At 41.8% G+C, this 13,208-nt stretch overlaps 1 long non-coding RNA gene across 1 annotated transcript in view; it reads left to right on the top strand.

Moving 5' to 3' along the window:
* Positions 1-11,788, top strand: part of LOC146499126 (uncharacterized) — a 28,499-nt gene extending 16,711 nt beyond the window's left edge. Inside the window, exons 2-3 of the long non-coding RNA XR_014870442.1 lie at positions 9,021-9,283; positions 9,795-11,788. This is a non-coding gene — a long non-coding RNA (uncharacterized LOC146499126). The remainder of the gene's footprint in view (positions 1-9,020; positions 9,284-9,794) is intronic.
* The last annotated feature ends 1,420 nt before the right edge of the window (positions 11,789-13,208 follow it).

The raw sequence follows: 13,208 nt of genomic DNA, 5'->3' as shown, positions 1-13,208 counted from the left end.
CATCTGGAGAATTTTGCAGAACTCTGAGCTGCAACTGTCAACGGATCAGGAGATGCAGATAAGGAAACAGGGCCGAAGCGGTCATTTAACTCCAACAGCGGGGATTCCAATTCACACTTGTCACAGTCCACCACTGGCCTCTCAGCCAGCATGAGACGAGCAGGTCTTTGCCACCCCCTTAGGTGAAGTTTAAAACCTTTCCACTCCCCAGCCTGGTCACCTGGGTCTCATCAACCTTATTAGCAGCAGTATAAATTGACCAGCTCTATCATCCAGTCTCACCCAGATTATCTGCCTTCCAAAGTGGTAACCAGGCCTAGCTTAGCTCCTTATACTCATTGCTTACCTGTGTTCTAACAGCATCTCCCCTTGAGTTTCCAGCTCAGATGTCTCCTCTGACAGCAAGAAGCGCTAATAAGAAGGATGAACTGCTGCTACTTAACAGATTAAACACAACATGCCCAGACATAATTCTAGCACAGAGATTGCAGACTGTATTCAACACTCATGTGTATAACAACTTCAACAATTACACAAATAATTAGCATATTAGTGTACAATAACATTAGCACAGTCACGAGGGAACAAATACACACAACAGCATGTAAATAGAACCCATTCAACCACAGCAATAAACCAAAAAACCCAAGTTGCTGGTGAGAGGACACAAAAAAAAAATGCTGGCTATCAGCAGCTACAAGGCAGTCTAGCAGCGCATGGCACAGAGTGGTGCATTCAAGGAGCGTTAGCATAGATATGGTGAGTTCAGTGACGTAGGACATATCAATTTCCACAGCAAAAACACTATCAATAAACAAACCACAACACTTCAACCAAGCAAACAACGTGTAAACAGTGGGCTTTCTAACACAGCCGCACTCAGGTACGTGGATCCTTATTATCATCTTCAAGCTTAGGGAGTGAGACCAAGCAGGCTACTGGTAGAATATATGTAGATCTTTGACCTTAACGGCAGCAGTCCGGATGCATCCGTCAGCTCCAGGGTAAGTAGGCGTAACCTTACAAAGCTCGTGGGAGCTTACCTTATAAAGCTCGTGGGAGCTGAGGATCAACTATGAGCACCACTTGGTCCGGTTTGAGGCACTGCACTTCTGCCGAGAGGCTTAGCATTTACAATGCCTTCCGCCTCCACAAGGACCGTACGAAGCACAGTTTCAGGAACTGTCTGCTCCTTGAGTACAACCTTAAGAGCAGTTTTCATGGACCTGATCTCTCTCTCCCAGGCACCACCGAAGTGAGGAGCACTGGGGGGGTTGAAACAGAAAGCAATCTGCTGCTCTGCCAAACTCAAAGGTCTCAAAGGCCTCTTCTTGGCACACCAAGCCTGACACTGCATGCTGTCCCTCTGCATGCAGTGGGCTTTCTAACAATATATACAACAAGATCTCTTTGTCACAGTCATGGCACAGTGTAAAAAAAATCATGCAGTCCTCACTTGGAGACCATTTTCATTGACTGTAAATTGTTTTATTCACCACAGGAGTGTTACTCATTTATTCTGGTTAGCGTTTACATCTCGCCTCAGGTCTGTGTTAGCATGGCATTAGAACACCTGGCTGACCAGATCACTAACACTGAGCACAAACACTCTGGCTCCCTCCTCTTTGTTCTTGGGGACTTTAACAGAGCAAACCTCAGCCAAGAGATGCTAAAATTTAGAGAACACATGAAGTGTCCTACCAGTGACCATTGCAAAACCTCATTAGAAGATGTCCATTGCTCTGTTCCCCATGGTGCCTGGAACTCTGCGATCACTGCTTGGTTAATCTTCAACCCTACTTGCAGGTAAACCATAAGATCTACAAAACCTGTGGTCAAGATGGTGAAAAGATGGACCAGTAAGACAAAACTGGAACTACAAGTCTGCTTTGACTGCACTGACTGGAGCATTTTTGAGGGTGCATCTATAGACTAGAGGATCTCACTAACACTCTGAGACCTTACATCAGTTTTTATGAGGACGTGTGTGCCAACTAAAACCTGCAGATACAATAATAATAAATCCTAGTTCACAGCAAATTCAGGACAAATGAGATCAGAGGACCAAAGAAGTGCTACACTGATAGCTGAAAATAGGTCTTCAACAACGTCCCTGCATCAGTGTGGAGAGGTCTCAAGCATATCACTAAATACAGGAGACAATCCCCCGCAATATGAAGAGCCATCAACCGGTCCGCAACCTCAATATGTTTTACAAAAGGTTTAACAATCCCACTTTCACACACCTTGGCCTTCCCAGCCACATCACACAGCGACCTCCTCCTGCCCTCCCCACCTCTTATAACTTGTAAAGGAAATGTGAGGAAATATTTCAGGAGAGAAAAAAGCAGGAAGAGAAAAATAGAGATGAAGAGGGATATAGAGTGAACGAGAGAGAGAGAGGGGAAAAAAACACTGAAATCTGCTTCAGCACCTGCCAAACAAAAAAAGAGAAACCACAGCAACAACCAACATATGCATACGTAACAGTAAATAATAAATATACTGAACAGCACATAGTATTAATAATACATGACATCTTTAGAGGCAGTAGCCAACCAAGACGTGTCTGCGCTTGTATTCATAAGGTTTCTCCACATAAGTGTGTAATATTGTGTGTGGGGAGCCACAGCCCTTCTCCAAAGGACATGAAGCAGGCATGGAGGAGACCTGGTCTCCAGACATCCAGAGGCCTCCAGAGCACGAGAGCCCTAGGAGGACCAACGCAGGACAATCACAACACCCACTCAGAAAAGAGCAGAGGAGAGCCCTACATGCGTTGACAAGACCAGCAGGCTGTACCAGAGCAGACCAAGCCCCGGGGCCAGACCCAAGGGCCCCCCACCCTCCAGGAGTGGCCTGACAGAGCCGCGGGTGGGGGGTGGGGTGGTGGTGGAAGGGGGCTTCTGAACAGAGAACGAGGGTATGAGAAGACCCAATGCCTCACTTCACACGCTCATATGTGGTATTGATGCACGCTGTTCTAAAGTGCATTTAAAACCGGGGAAGGGAAAGGGCATGGTGCCAACAACCCTCAATGTCTACATGCATAAAACTGAGACACAGGTGGCCAGGAGGTGACAGAGGAGCAATACCTCCCCTGCACCTCAGTGACACACCTGAAACTCAAGGCCCTGCTTGTGTAGTGGTGTGATGGACCCGTTCCCCAAAATCTACCAGGGGCAGGGGGCCCAGGCCCATAGCAGCAGTACCACAGAGCCAGAGGCGGCTCACCCGACCACACCGCAGAGGAAAAACTACCCCCACCTCAACATTCAGTCAACTCCCAGACTACATAAGACAATAGACACCCAGGTTGAGTTCATCCCTGTGCTAGGGCCGGGCGCCTGCACATGTACCAACCCATAACCCCAACCAGCAGCCAAGCCCCCCAGGCCTGTTACCAGTCTGGTAACCTACATCTGCCTGGACAGAGAGGGTCAGAAAAACACCACCCAAGAGCCACCAAAGCCCCATCCCGGTTAGGACCACAGACCCCACCAAACCTATTTTGGCCTGCCCTACTGTGGCCTGGAAAGTAGGGCAGGCTGGATTAACCTGTAAGAGCTATTTATACTAGTGTGGATTAATACTCAGATTTTTATCGTTACTGCTTCACAAAGAGTTAAAAACTGTGTGTCCACAGTTCAGACTTTTTTAATGCAGGATATTTTATTGAAACAATCTGGTGGCAGAGCAAAAGTAGAACCAAATAATAATAATCAAACCATCAAATAACTTGAATTGTACTTATCTAACCTACTCTAAGCTAATGCTGACTTTGTCCTGATCTTTCGGAGGAGAAAGATTGGAGAAATGGACATGCCACCTTTGTGGACATAATCCAATAGGAAAGTTTTGGAAGTTGTATTCCAGTCAGAAAAATACCAATCCTCTTGAATTCATAAACTGAAATTACAAAAATGAGCAGGGAAAGAGTTAAAAATCATGAATCTAATTAGTGGGTACAGTGATGGCATGGGTTGCTCCTCTGGTGTTAGTTGCTATAATTTCCAACTGTGGACTCCAAGAGCCAAATCTTCTTCTCATTGCGAGAACTAGAGGAAGTAACAATGCTGCACTCTCTGTTATAGTCTGCCAAGTGGCTATTTGCATCCCCCTCTCTCTCTGCCTCTTTCTCTCTGATTGTTGACATACCTGATGTCCAGCCACACATTATCATCCTCCCTTTCTCTCACTTTTCCACACACAAGATCTGGGCTTTGTGCCATGTTTACTTTCTTTGCTGGTACACACAATCCCAGCACAGAAGCGCACACACACATGCACCTAACCACAGTAAATGTCCAAAAGTCAGATATTAAAACATTATTACTCAAACTGTGTTTTTCTTCCGTCATATTTAGTAGACTTTAATTTTGCTCGGTAACGCCAAGGTGTGAAAAAGGCGTGGGTCAGTATCAGAGGTTTTGGGTGAAACCACGGTGAGACGTTACCTCACACTATTATGTGAGCCACTGAGATCACCTGACGCAAGATGTGAGTGGGATTGATGTGCGTTGGAAAGGATCTCAAAACTGCATTGTAGGTGGTAGAGAGTTGGTGTCATAAGCCACCCCCTCTGTCCAAAACTGGTCGTTTACAGTGGACGTAGATGGCCTCTTTCACTCCTCTTTCAAACCATCTGTCTTCTCTGTCTAAAATGTGAACATCTGCATCCTCAAAAGAGTGACCTTTAACCTTTAGATGAAGATGTACAGCTGAGCCACCTCCTGCCAAGGTGGCTCTTCTATGTTGTGCTATGCATTTATGGAGTGGCTGTTTGGTGTATCCAATGTAAAGGTGTGAGCGTTCCTAGCTGCACTGCACAACATACACTATATTGTTTAGCTTCTGTGTGGAGGTGTGGTCCCTGGCTCAGCTGCAGGGGAGGGGTGGTGCGGTGAGCTCAAGGGGGCGGTGCTGGGGAAGCAGGTGAGGCCATAGCAGGTCATGATCTGCCTAACAAAGAGTCTCCTTTTTTATAGTGAAGCTGGAGACCGGAGCGAGAGGAGTGTGTGTCCTGAGACCAGCTGCAAAGTTGGTGAATCGGGTATTGAACCAAGCAACACTGTATGTGAGAAACTGCAATAAACACTCCTAGACGTGAACACAACAACAGTGTGTCGGGTCTGTCTTTACAGGGAGTGTTGTCTTTGGGATGAACCAGTTTTTGTCTAAGAGTGTGGCTGGCTTTGAAGTGCACAAAGATGTTGTGTTTGGAGAAGACTCTCCTGAGTTTCTCTGATAAACCGGCTACATAAGGGATGGCAGTATTGTTACATTTGTCCTTCTGATTCTCCCTAGTTGGTGTCTGACCTTCTTTACTGTGCGGTTTTGCTGATTTGATGAAAGCCGAGTTGGGATAACCACATGTTTTAAGAGTTTTCTCTAAACGTGTGCTTTCTTTTTCTTTCCTTTCCGGCTTAGAGAAAATGTTTTCTGCCCGGTGTTACAGGATCCTGATTACTCCCAAGTTTGTGTTCTAGAGGGTGGTGGGAGTCAAAGAGTAGGTACTGGTCTGTGAGTGTGGGCTTGTGGTAAACCTCAGTGTTGAAGTTTCCATTCTCGCCAACGTGCACAGCACAGTTCAGAAACAGCAAACTATACCTTTGTATGTTCCCTGGTGAACTTCGTTTCTATTCACCGAGTCAAAATGAACAGTGAAGGGACCCAGGTGTCCTCCACATATCTGTGCCAATGGCTAGGTGCGGTTGCTTTAAAAGAGCCAAAAACTTTGCTTTTCACTTCCTCCATGTAAAGTTTGGCTACAATAGGTGACACTGAGGAGCCCATGGCACATCCATGTTTTTGTCTGGAGAAACCCTTGTTGTATTTAAAATATGTGGCCTTAAGGCAGAAATCTAACAGTATGCAAAGTTGATTGGGGGTAAAGCTGGTTCTGTTTTCTAAGGAGCTGTCTTGCTGTAGTTGTTTTCTCACACTCTCCACTGGTTGAAGGGATACAAATGAAAAGGGAGACCACATCAAAGGACACTATGGTTTCATCTCCATCCCAGTGTAAGGTTCTGGACCTTGTTTGTGAAGTCAGTTTGATGTGATGGAGTGTGTTCCAGGCAAGGGGAGCTAGTGGGTGGTGAGGTTCTTGGAAATGTTGTAGGTGGCTGAGTTTGTACTGCTACTAATGGGTCTAAGGAGGATTTCTTTTCTGTGGATCTTCAGAAGTCCATATATACAGGGTTTAGTATCCTCTGGATACAGATGATGGTAAGTAGAATGGTCAGTGGATTTTTCCATTTCAAGTTGTTGTAGGCAACTGATGACTTTCTTTTTGTAGTTACTTGTGGGGGCTTGCCTTAAGACTTCATAAGTATTGTTGTCACAGAGTTTAGAACAAACAGTGCACCTCCCTTGTCGGCTGCTAATGTTTTGTGATGTTTTGGTCTTTAATCAGGGACGTGATGGCCTTCTTATCTTGTATTGTGAGGTTGGATGGAGAAATTTCTGTACTGGAAAGGGTAGCTGAAACCTTCATTGTGATTTGTTCTGCTTCAGATTGTGTTAATTTATTAATCCTTAATTGTGTTTCTGTGGCTGTGATAAGATCCACTATGGAAAGCTGTAGTGGAGAAATGGCAAAATTGAGTCCTTTGGCTAGCACTTTTTTTTAATAATAGGCTTTTCACCCACTTAACCTGGCTGTCTTTGGTTTTGGTATCTTTGTGCTCTTGTCTAAATGGTTTAGGTATTGACTCCACAATTTAGATGTTTTAATGCAGGATATTTTATTGAAGCAATTTAACAGAGGAAAAGCAGAATCAAATAATGGAGAATGAAGTCCAGTTGCTTTCTTCCCAAGCTCCTTAGACTACCATGAGCTGGATGACTGAGAACCTAAACAGACATTTAGACCTCAAATGAAGGCCTCAGAAAGTATTGTCCGACAAAAGGCAAGATGCAGGAGTGAAAAGCATCTTGGGATATGAGTGTGAAGGTGTGGGGTGTTTAGGTCCCCACTGGAAGGTAATAAGAAGGTTTTACAAAGAATGAAACTAGTCTCACACCTGTTTTCTAGTAGAAAACACAACATTGTGTGGGAATAGTGCTGTCTTGCCCTCAGTTTTCTCTCAGTGTCCGTTAACCTTCCCTGTATTTCTCTAGCTAGTTAAGTGCGCCTATGCAATAGCACACTTCTTATTATTTGTCGGATTTTAATCTTATTATTCATCAAAAACAAATCTGAAGAGAAAGCCAGTCACCAGATTTGATATGACTAATAGGCTTATAGATGAAAAAAACAACAACACGTGTTTCAGCCAGAAAAGACCACCCAAATTATCTAAGAGTCAGTTATGATTCATATAAACATTATCATTAAAAACCTGAGGTCATAATGATAAACAACATTCAAGGCCTTACAAATGGATGACATGAGACAAGGAATTGCTGTTTCCTTACAGTGATAGTGCCACTGCTGAAGTTGTGGACATCTGCTTTGTGTTAAAGAGTACACTGGGCCTCTCACATGATGAAATCCTGCCTGGTGCTCAACAGCACAGCAAGATACTCTCATTGTTCTCTCCTCCCCCTCCAACACTAGCCAATCAGAAACCAGCAAACCCTAAGGAGATGTTAACCAACTCTGCCAACTGTCCTCCTCCAACTTTCCATACTTTGGTCCCTCTAAACCTGTCTTTATGATGCATTGACTTCATGTGGGAATACGCCTATTGAATGTCTTTATAGGATAATGAAGCACTGATACATAATGGTATTGGTTATGTTTAGGATCTCTAAAAACATCATAATTAATAATATTTTGGATAGACATTTGTAGGTGCTGTCGTTGGTCACATGTACTGGAAAGTGTTCTTTTTTTTTGCTTTCTTGCTTATCTAATGAAACCTTGAACATCCTGTACAGTTCATATTTTAGAAGATGTGAATGTAACATTAGATGGAGAACAGCTGTGTGGGTTTCCCCCTCAAATGCCTTGACAACCAGGATCCCTTACAATAACAAACCAGTTTCTTGCTTGTTTTCCCTCTTGCGTCATTCTTCACATTCCCCTTGTAAAAAAAAAAAGAAAGAAAAAAAGGAAGAGAAAAGCAGCTCCAAATGTTTCTCTCTACGTCTCCATTATTTCAGCTTTACATTAGTTTTGGATGACTTAGTATTAAACAGACTGTTTTGGACATAACCAGAAATTTTAATTTAAACAGTTAATAATAGAAAACTATGAAGGTTTGTAATATCCCCTTGCTGTTATTTAGTTTAAAATGTAAAAACAAGTTATAATAACTAATTATATATGTCAGGAACTGCAGGTCTGTTGGGATTTTCACATAAAACCATAAAAGCCACTTACAGAAAGTATTATGAAATAACCCCTGTCAGTGGATGTTGGGTTAAAAATTACACTTCACGGACAAAACCTGTTTTAATCTCCAAATTGTTCTGTTTTCAGTCCCACTGAGACATATTTACAAAAAGCTCCTAGCCTTGCAGTCCACATACAAAATATTATGACAAAAATAGCTCACTCACTCAATTTAAGTGCAATACTTCCATTATATTTGGTATGTGATAGAATGGGAGAAGAGTATCGTTATTTAGGTACTCCTCACCAATCATCAACATTGATGTTGTCATGTTAGTGGTAGACAATAAGTAGAGTTGTGCTTATATAGCAACTATATTTTTAACTCTGAGCATTCAAAGCGCTTCCTGAAACAAGCATTATTTACCTACTCGTTTATACATTTATTCTACACTTCTGAATACTTTCTAACGATCACACACATACTCACACTCAAGTGGATGCAAAACCAGCTCCAAATGTTTCTCTCTCCATGTCTCCATTATTTCAGCTTTACATTAGTTTTGGATGACTTAGGATGAAACAGACTGAACATTCTGGACGTAACTATACATTTTAATTTAAAATTTATGGGTTTTTTTCTGAGGTCCAAAGAAATTAAGTCTGAAAAAGTGTGTGTGTGTGTGTGTGTGTGTGTGTGTGTGTGTGTGTGTGTGTGTGTGTGTCATGCTGGCAACAGATAACACTGATTCGTGTAACAGAGGTTTCCAACAGCCCTGGACTACATGTCAAACCAGCGTCCCATGCAGGCAGTGGAGTCACTGGCAAACATAGGGGAGCTAGCTGCCATACACCTGGTCACTAGATCTGGCTTCTCTCTGGCACCTTCTCTTCTCCCCCTGGTCCACATTCCACTAGATGGGAGAGGAAGACAACCACCGGGCAGTCTTGGAGAAGTTCCAGGCCTCAGTGGAGGCATGCTGGTGGCCCAAGGAGGAATAGGTACCGTTCTGAGAATGCCTTTGCACTCACTACTTTTAATGGAGGTCCCATTTGAGTGCCTTGGCATGGACCTCTTCATGGATTATGGAACGCAATATGTTGAATGCTCCCCCTCTGCCAAGGAATCTGGTTTTATGTGCTGTGCCACCAGGTCTGTAATTTAAATATGGACATGTCTGGTATATTAAAATCCCAGCAAACACAAAATACATGTACACGGACAACGTCTCTGCTGAAAGCACAGAAAGCACAGATCTTGCAGATTCTTGGAAGTTCCAAAATTTCACTGAACCAGCAGCAAAAGACCAAAATTAAACTTCACCTTTGAAAAAAATTTGCTGTCTGGCTTCCAGAGGCTCCACCGCTATAAAACCATTTCCTGCACTCTCCCAACGTGCTTCATTAGCATCAAAGCTTTACCACTTTTACTGTCATTCTTGATATGTATTTACAGCATAAAATTAGAATTTAACAGTTTTATCTTTTAAATAAACAGCTCTTCCTTTTCCAGGATTCAGCATGCTACTGAAACACGGGAGGCATGATTAGACCATGGCCACAGAGCAAGTTGACCAGCCTTCCCGGGCACTGCTCCCTGAATCTGCTGCAAAAGATCTTATTAAAACAACAACAAAAGAAATCTTCGGCTTTGTTACACGATAAACTACAAAAATGTAAACTGTACAAATGTGCAACAGTAAAGTTTTGTACAAATAATCATCTTTTTCATTGTGTGGTAATCCAGGGTAGTGGAAGGAGAAGGCTAGGGTATGTAAAATCTGCAGTGCAGACCATCCAGTGCATGAAACACATGCTGAGCATGGTGTGTAACAGTGGGGAGTTTAGAAAACATGTCTATATCTTTCTTTCAGTGATTCAAAAGCTTCTTTAAAGGCTCCTTTTTAATCTGAGAAGTTATCCAAATTAAGCAGTTCTAGAAATTTCAGCTTTTCAAATGATCCAAAGATTTTATGCAGCTTTGACCCAACTGTGTCAAAGACAAGAAACTGCGTGACTCTTCTCACTGCAGTGCACTGCTCACTTTCTGCAAAGATTTTCAGATTTGTCTGTTTCCCAAATCCAAACTGGGAGCATGTGCCAAGCAAGAGGGGGCTGAAGCTGAAGGCTCCCATTCTACTTTTATGTATCCTAGGAACCACAGGTAAGCCTGCAGTGCTCAAATGAGGTGATACAGTACTATAAGGTCACGTGGATCAAATTGGGCCTTTTATGCAAGACCTTGTATGTGGTGAGAAGGATTTTAAGGATTTCTTGCTGCAGCATTTTGGATCAACTAGAGGCTTTTCACTGAATTTTTAGGATATCCTGATAATAACGAATTCCAGTAGTCCAGCCTGGATGTGTGTCTAGGGTGGGTTTCTTTTTTAGTCACCTTTTTCACTCACTGTGTGTTTATACATCATTCTGCATTTAATCATTAATGTCTGGCTCTCTTCCACAGGCTTCGTCCTGTCTTCCTGTCACAGCAGATGGTTGCCCGTCCCTGAGCCTGGTTCTGCCAGAGGTTTCCTGCTGTTAAAAGGGAGTTTTCCTTCCCACTGTCACCAAAGCGCTTGCTCATAGGAGTCATTTGATTGTTGGGAGTTTTCTGTTTTCTTTGTATTGTTGTAAGGTTACAATCTAAAGCACCTTGAGGTAACTATTTATGATTTGGTGCTATACAAATGAAATTGAACTGAAAATTGAACTTCAGAAAAGGTCTGTAGCTCCCAGCATTCAACGTCGCTTCTGTATTTTTCTTGCCTTGATGTCAGCAGCTTCTCCTCCTCCTTTGGCCACTTTATTATCCCAACAGGATAACTGATTTTCACCAGGGTGTAGGTGTTGACTTCCAGGATCTTGTTCTTCCCATTCAACTGACTCAAGAAGTCTATACAAGTATTTGGTGATTGTTTTTGAGAAAGGTTGGTGGGACTGAAAGAAATTTAAGTCTCCCAGCTAACCTCTCATTACATCTGAGTGAGATAAGAAGGACTTGACATCCAGCCTTTTATGTCAGCGTGCCAAAACAGAGTTTGTCAGCTTGTGCTTTTGCTAATAGTAAATCATTTTTAGTTCTAATCAAAGTAATATATATGATTTTAAAAAGAAGCTATATTACGTATAATGTGATTGACAAACGCTGTCACGAAAAGAAAAAGTAATGCTGTGTAAATGAGTTAGAAAGATATCATGTCAGAATTATAATGAGTCATAATCCTTATGTGAGACTTAGCTGATGATAAATCCTGTTGAAGTGTAAAGGAAAGTATATTTAAATATGATTATTCATATGTGATGAAATTATGTTAAAGTACAACATAGAAAATATATATTGCTATAAGAGCTGTGTAACACCCCAAAATTTCTCATCTGTGGGAAAATAAAGGTTTATTCTATTCTGTTCTATTCCATCAAGGACAAGCAAGGAAAGCAGCGTTTACCGTGTCAAATATAAACTAATTTAAATAGACATAATATAAAAGACACCACATCTCAGACATCGCTGTCGCCTCAAATTTTGCACACTTCGGCACCTTCATTGACAAAATTGTACACGCACAAAATCTGCCATAAAATGTTCAGAGAACAGAATTTTTTCTCTTCTTTTTTCATAAATCAAAAATGATCAAACATGATATTTTCAGGAGTTTGAAAGTCCATCAACAGAGTATGGATGACAGGAGTAAAAGGCAGTGGATTTCAAAAATTTGACAAAAAAAATTTCCTGCAACAATCTAAGGCACGAGGTATAATACAGCCAAAATGATTGCCAAATCAAACTTAAAAGGAAAGAAAATATACAAAAATGCCCAAGGAAGCCCTGTCAGTTAATATATCCATCCATCCTTTACATTATTGCCATCTTGTGGCAGCTGTGCATATTTCAATCTCGTTGCAAACAGTAGTCATCTCTGTCTCTGATCATGAGTCTATCTACTGTTAACGTTGACCGGAGCTGGGCAAGCTGAGAAGCAAGAAGCGTTTTTCTGGTGGTTTGTGAATGGCCGTTGGTCTTTGATGCGAAACTGAGGGGAGACCATTGTGAGAGGCAAGCTGCTGCCAGTCAACTTTTACTGCGTTAATATCAGTTATGATCTGTGCTTTGTATAGAAACATGGCTATCATTAGCAACTAGAGAGCATCAGTGATTTTGCATGTAAGAGACGAGTCTCTTCTTGCTAACCACCAACATGTGTGAAAAAGTTGTTAATAACTCCATTAATACATTATTAGCAAAGAAAGCTGTGAGAATGATCAAGAGGGGGTGACAGGTCTGACCATGTCCGGCCTAATAAAACAGGCAAGCTGAGACTCACAGCATTTTCACATCAGCATCTGTTAGAGTATCTGAATGTAATATGTTTGGCCAGCTGTTTTTCCAACACTCATATTCATTTTCATCATTTGTATTAATAATATCGTCTTTGAAAAGATGTATGCCTGTTTTTGAGATCATGAACAACGGATTTTTTTCCAGACACTTGATCCTCACAGGACAGTCACCACAAAATGTGATTTATAGAATATGGTGCTGAACATTAAACAGAAATATTATTTAAAATGAGCTCAGTCTTAAATACATCCATCAGTAATATTAATCCATTTAACATTAATGAGACACATTTTTCTGCAAAATAATGATTTCTACTATTGATATTTTATGCACAATTTTCTAAAAGTACGGCTTTATGTGCAGTGAGGTGGGTTGTTTTTTTGTTTTTGTTTTTAAAATAGTGTTTTATTGTCTTTTTTCCTAAAGAAATGCCTTGAAAAATTCCTCCACCACTTGTCATTTTCAGCTAACAATAAATATTTTTTTGTAATATAGTAGATATTTATTTAACTATGGTAGTAGTGTGTGTGTGTGTGTGTGTGTGTGTGTGTGTGTGTGTGTGTGTGTGTGTGTGTGTGTGTGTGTGTG

The sequence above is a fragment of the Neolamprologus multifasciatus genome, chromosome 17 (genome assembly GCF_963576455.1).
Source record: "Neolamprologus multifasciatus chromosome 17, fNeoMul1.2, whole genome shotgun sequence".
NCBI classification, from domain to species: Eukaryota; Metazoa; Chordata; class Actinopteri; order Cichliformes; family Cichlidae; genus Neolamprologus; species Neolamprologus multifasciatus.
This window is presented reverse-complemented; position numbering and strand designations above follow the sequence as displayed.